At 35.5% G+C, this 6,693-nt stretch overlaps 1 pseudogene; it reads right to left on the bottom strand.

Moving 5' to 3' along the window:
- Nucleotides 1–210: 210 nt before the first annotated feature.
- Nucleotides 211–1,300, bottom strand: LOC119000302 (mitotic checkpoint protein BUB3-like; annotated as a pseudogene).
- Between the last annotated feature and the right edge of the window lie 5,393 nt (nucleotides 1,301–6,693).

Below are 6,693 nucleotides of genomic sequence, written 5' to 3'. Positions count from 1 at the left end.
TGAACATAACAGATTCAGCTTATTCTACAAAAAGAGCTCAAGCTGCTCAGAAAGAGCAACTGAGCTCTGCGAAAAAAACAATTCTTCCAACTACTGCTCAAGGACACCAAGACTCCCCATCCCACACAAAGGCTGCAGGGAGGCACAGACAAGTATTGCCAGACAGAAAACAGAGAAATCCATGTACTAAGCAACATGTCCTCAATGACTATAATGCAACCCTTAGGGGATAAGAATGTATTTGTAGGAAGGAAAACAAATCTTTCCATAGAGAAAGCACTTTCACGAGGTGACTAGGTGGACGTGGGTTTTGTTTCTGCATCTGTTACTTGGCGAATGAAGATACCATCTCCAGGATGTTCTGTGTCATCTATTTCATACATATATGATGTTGCTATTGCAAGTGCAGTCCCATCATTGCTGAAGGCAAGTGATGTGATGCTGGTGGGGCCCCAGTGGAACTGTCACTGTCATTTTGTGTTAAATGGATTCCAAATGTTTACAAACCACCTGTTTGTTAAGTGTTACCAGTGGGAACTGTATTGTGGATGTTGTGAAAGGAAATGGCGTTGACTGGCTAAATCTGCTCAACAATATTTTCGTTTAGCCTGTGACATATGAAGGCATACTTCTGTACCTTAGGGTTTGGGTCCAAGTACTCAACTGCCACTTGGCCTTTGACAGAGCTCAATACATAATCCTGCTTGTTTGGAAATAAATGCTCGCATGCAGTGAGTCTGGTACTTCAGGCTGGACTCCTGGCGCTGCTGCATGTAACCCATGTTCTGTAGATCTCCCACCAACACTCTGCAGCCCGCAGTGCCTACAATCAGTCTGTCTCCAGACACTGAAAAGTTATAGACCTGAGAGGGGGTCCCAGCATCACAAGGAGTTCTGGGGTACCACAATTTAACTGTCCGATCCCAACTCCCAGTAACCATCACATTTACTTCTGGACAGTATTCAACATATCTGACAAGGGCATCATGGGTTCCAAGGAGATTTTCTTATTCAGTATTCAAATCATGCATTTTCAATTGATGATCTAATCCCCACTCCAGGCATGTGCTGGATCATAGAAAGGGCAGTCCAGTACGGCATGGTTGGGCTGGTTCTTGAACAGCCTGGAGTTGGCTGTTCGAGTTGCTCTTAGAGTTGCACTGACTGTTGGCTCTTAGAGTCGCACTGATGTGTCCCAGGAGGAGACCAGCAGGAACTCGGAGGTGTTGGGGCTGAACTTCACCAAGGGAGTGCTGACCTCAGGGGGCTGGTTTGGCTTGAACTTGTTAGAACTGGCCATCATAAGTCCCTTCAAAATCAAATTGAGGCTGCTAGCCATTGCCTCACTCCCCTCAGAGCACTCTATCTTTTATACATATGTTATCAAATTCTGTATAAAATTAATTCCATAGTGTAGGATTTATTTCTAAAAATCATGAAATAAAATTTAAGTTTAAAAATTTTACCTTAAGCCCTGGCTGGTGTAGTTCAGTGGATTGAGTGTGGGCCTGTGAACCAAAGAATCCCAGTTAGATTCCCAGTCAGGGCACATGCCTGGGTTGCAGGCCAGTTCCCAGCTGGGGACCCATGAGAGGCAACCATACATTGATATTTCTCTCCTTCTCTCCTTCTCTCCTTCCCTTCCTCTCTAAAGATAAATAAATAAATAAAATCTTTAAAAAATAAAAAAATATAAAAATTTTAGCTTAAAGTTGTTTTCCAATATCTCAATGCTGATATGTCAAAGATCTAGGTAACAAACCAATGGTTCCTAAAACCAAACCCATTGATTTGGTCTCCATTTTCTAATTATAAAGATTTGTCACTTTATTAAATAAGTTTTATACACTATCATTCCCCAAAATACACTACACATATAAATTGAATAATACTTAAAAGTACCCAAAAAGTTTAGTCATCTCTAGAGTCTTTGTCTTTTTACTTTGACAAAATTACTACCTTAAATATACAAGTGGTCAATAATAATATATTTTCCTCCAATCTATGTATGACGATGATGACGATGATGATGATGACTTCACAACAGGATCGTAGTTTAGTGTCTACTGAAGCTCAGTTCCATTTAGCAAAGTGTAATACAGCACACACTATTTTCAAGCCTGTCAGTATATGGGTGCTTTTGATTTTATGATGAATGGAGGTAGCCCCACGGACATAAATCTTTAACAAAACAGCTATTGTCTTTCAGAGATCTGAAGAGTAAGTAAGTAGAAGATTGTTTATGTCAAAGACATCTATATTTGTTGTTAATTATTATTTGCTACTCAATATTTTATGCTTTTACTATTCTCCAAAATGATAAATAGGTGGAAAATGCACTTTACATTTTTAAAAACCCATCTTAATTTTCCTTTTATGGAAACAGATGACACTAGTGATGGGTTAAAAAAAAAAAGAGCCTCTGTTTCCAAGGTAACCAATCTAAATTAATAGCAGCCCTACAGAACTTCATGTTCAGCGCATAAAGTAAAAGGTTCAATCTTTGGTTCAGAAATGATGACCAAAATTGCTATATTTTAGAATTGTTTTGAAAACATTTAAATTTAAAATTTTTAAGCTGAGAAATTTAATTTGGGTTAGGCAGTAACATTTCTTTCTCTAAGACAGAAAATTTTCTGATGAAATATCAGATTAAGGCAGAAATACCAATGGTTTCCCTCAGTAATTCCATTCTATACACAACAGAATATGTAATTTGCATGTAATAACTCTCCAATAAAATATTCTGATGAACTAACAGTAACTCATTGTCCCTAAAGAATGAGTGACCTTCTCTTACTCTAATGTATATAGTTATTCATTCTTTCATTTATTCGATTTATCATCTTTGTGTGTAGATATGTATCATCTACCATCTATCTTTTATCTATCTACCTATCCATCTCTCTATCTATCTACCTATTATCTGTCATCTATCACCTATCACCTATTTTCTTCCTGTAATGGCAGGAACACAGAAGTAGCGAGTGAATGGATCTGAGGTGTGATAACATGCATTTCTCATTCTAGAGTTTAAATTCTAGCCTTCACACTCCTATGCATTACAGGAGAGAGTGCAGAAGAGTTAGTGTTTATAAGAATTTACAGAGAGTACAGAAATGATCCAATATATGTGCTGTTTATTAAGAGAGTGTTGTAGAGGAAGGCTTTACAATCCACAATTAGCTTAGGGAAAGCTAATATTAAGTCACAATCTGAAAGAAAGATCAAATAGATTTAAAGAACAGCAGGCAATTAATTAGGACTATAAAAATAAAATGTTACTAGTTTCCAAGGGTAATAACGGCCAAAACTAAACTTACATTTTATAGTTTACCTTTAATAAGTTAATGAGTGTGTGTGTTCATGCCTGTACAACTGAGAAAGAAGAGACTTGGTTTATTTTTACATACAAAAGATCATTCATATGACTGAGGTATTTTCACAAAAACCTTTTAGTGTCAAATATCTTAATCAGTAATAATTAATAAGGAACTGGTGAAAATAAAATATATTAATTTGGGTGGAACACATTGAACAGATTTTCATTGAGTTGTTCTGTACGTTCCTGTCATACATGGGAAGGACTCATTGCACAGCTATTTGTAAGGAGAAGGAAGGAGATAAAAGTATGAAGAGCTAAATGGTTAATGCCTTGAGTAGGTATAACTAACTAAATATAGTCTTATAATTGTTGACTAGTATAGTCTTATAATTATGTTGACTTCTCCTGAAGTCAACATAATTGACTTGTGGTTCACTTTCTCTGTGTTATTAAGTCATATTAAGAGAAACATTGATAGCCCTGGCTGGTGTAGCTCAGTGGATTGAATGCGGGCCTGCGAACCACAGGATCACAGTTTGATCCCCAGTCAGGGCACATGCCTGGGTTGCAGGCCAGTTCCCAGCAGGGGACTCACAAGATGCAACCATACACTGATATTTCTCTCCTTGTCTCCTTCCCTTCCCCTCTAAAGATAAACAAATAAAATCTTTTTAAAAAGACAAATAAAAATAAAATAAGGCTAACTAACTGCCTTGTATTTTTTAAAGATTTATTTATTTATTTATATTTATTACTTATTTTTTTAAAGATTTTATTTATTTATCTTTAGAGGGGAAAGGAAGGAGAGAAGGAGAGAAACATCAATGTATGGTTGCCTCAAGTGAGTCCCCTGCTGGGAACTGGCCTGCAACCCAGGCATGTGCCCTGACTGGGAATCAAACTGCGATCATGTGGTTCGCAGGCCCGCACTCAATCCACTGAGCTACATCAGCCAGAGCTAAATAAATAAAATATTTTTTTAAAAAGAGGGAAACATTGATAAAAGAAACTAAGTATCCAGATCCTAAAACCTAAGGAGGACGGAATATCTTTTCTTATCCATCAACCCCCATGGTTAGCATCCCTTTGGAATTGTGGAAATAAATGTTTCTCTATACCCATAATATATAAAAAATTGAGTTTCATACTAAAATAACATTAGCTTAGGAGGAAAAAAAAGTTATTTAAAATCCAAAATTTCCCTAGAGTTCTGCTAGCAGGGTCCATNATCCAGATCCTAAAACCTAAGGAGGACGGAATATCTTTTCTTATCCATCAACCCCCATGGTTAGCATCCCTTTGGAATTGTGGAAATAAATGTTTCTCTATACCCATAATATATAAAAAATTGAGTTTCATACTAAAATACATTAGCTTAGGAGGAAAAAAAAGTTATTTAAAATCCAAAATTTCCCTAGAGTTCTGCTAGCAGGGTCCATTACATAAAAATTGTCCTAAATTGGGGCTCTTTGATTTCTAAAATCTCATTGCTGAAATACATGTAAAACCATTTATAACAAATTCCTCTCCATAGTAAATAGCTTTAGGCAGAAAAACCAAAATAATTATTTCAATGTGAAGGGGGCTTTATTCATTTTTTATATAAGGAAGATGGATAGTGGTTGGCATAAAATGATTATCTCTACTTAAGTATTCTACCTATAAATCAATATGCTCTAACCTGTTACAGATGCAAAATAGCTTGAAACTTGCTTTCTGCCTAGACATGAATTAGAAACATCATATGAATGATAATGCTAAAGTATAAATCTTATATAGACATAGCTTATTTAATTAATTTTTTTATTAATTGGAAAACTGTTGAATTCCAATTTTGTGGTAAGGCGAGCCAGCCCATTCCTTATTTTGAATATTTCTTATTTATTGACAGAGACCTCTCACCTGAGTGAAATTGTACCTGTTAGAATTTTGACACTTTTTAAAGTTTTCCCTGGCAACCTCCTGAATACCATCCACTCTTTCAACTGCATTTTAAATCTTTGTTTTTCTGCCTGTACTTTATTTGCTCATGCAGACACACTCGAAACTTTGGTTAAGATACATTTTCTTGCCCTGGCTGGTGTAGCTCAGTGGATTGAGTGCGGGCCTGCGAACCACACGATCGCGGTTCAATTCCCAGTCAGGGCACATGCCTGGGTTGCAGGCCGGTTTCCTGCAGGCTAGTTCCCAGCAGGGGACACATGAGAGGCAACCATACATTGATATTTCTCTCCTCTCCTTCCCTTCCCCTCTAAAGATAAATAAATAAATAAATCTAAAAAAAAGATACATTTTCTTCTAGGAACTTTGTCTCTTCCATTTATGGAAAAAGTAAGCTAAATCTCTGTATATTTTCTTTAGTATGAGTGTTTTTTACCCATACGTAGAAAGCTCTATGTTCATCCCTAAAAAGTATGCAAAGGGAACAGCAAACTATTTGAAGAAACAAGATATTTGTAGATAACAAATAATAGACCATTGTAATTTGCATCAAATATGTATTTGTATTTATGTATTTGTCAAATAAATATACATATACAAATACATATTTGTATGTAATAACAATGTGTGTTATATAAATTTTGAGCATAAACCAAACCTTGCATAGGGAAATAAGAGATCTATATAAGAAAAGCAGCTTAAGGAGATAAATATTAAAGGTGGAGTATAAATCTCATAGAGAAAAATGTGACAGAGAGACAATTTGGGTGGAGGGTCATGTGCAAAAGACCATAGACAAGGACAACATAGGGAGGAGATTGAATGTGGGGTTGAGTAGGGGAGGGGAGAGTAATGGGGGAAATGGGGACAACTCTAATTGAACAATAATTTTAAAAATTTTGAAGAAATTTTTAGAACACTAAAGCATACTAAAACGAAAGATATAATATTTTGGACATATACATTATTCTTCAAGTCACAAAGAAAACATTCGTATTAGTTATCAAGGGTTTTGTTTAGCTTCAGAATGGCTACTCTATTCTAAACACAAAGGGTTAGTTTTTCAATAATTGTGAGATTATTCCCCTTTCAAACCATTTTATTTAATTATTTGCTTTTCTGGTGCTTATAGAAAGCCACACCGGGTATTTCTTTCTTCTACTACATGTGTTACAGTGGTAAAGTAGTTAGAATGAATCAAACAGATATAATATACAATGTGTTTTAATTATTAATCAAATTTGACCCTTTTCAGCATATGAAAGAATATATTTAACAACACAAGTAGTAAAGAACCCTAAATGTTCAATTGTATAACTTGACATCTGAAATTTTATTTTTACTATTTCTGAAGTAATATTATAATGCAAAGTAATTAAGATGCAAACTTCATTTTAATTTCCTATGAAATATTTATCCAATGCTAT

This window comes from Sturnira hondurensis, unplaced genomic scaffold (genome assembly GCF_014824575.4).
Source record: "Sturnira hondurensis isolate 20B ecotype Veracruz unplaced genomic scaffold, ASM1482457v3 Scaffold0015596, whole genome shotgun sequence".
NCBI lineage: Eukaryota > Metazoa > Chordata > Mammalia > Chiroptera > Phyllostomidae > Sturnira > Sturnira hondurensis.
This window is presented reverse-complemented; position numbering and strand designations above follow the sequence as displayed.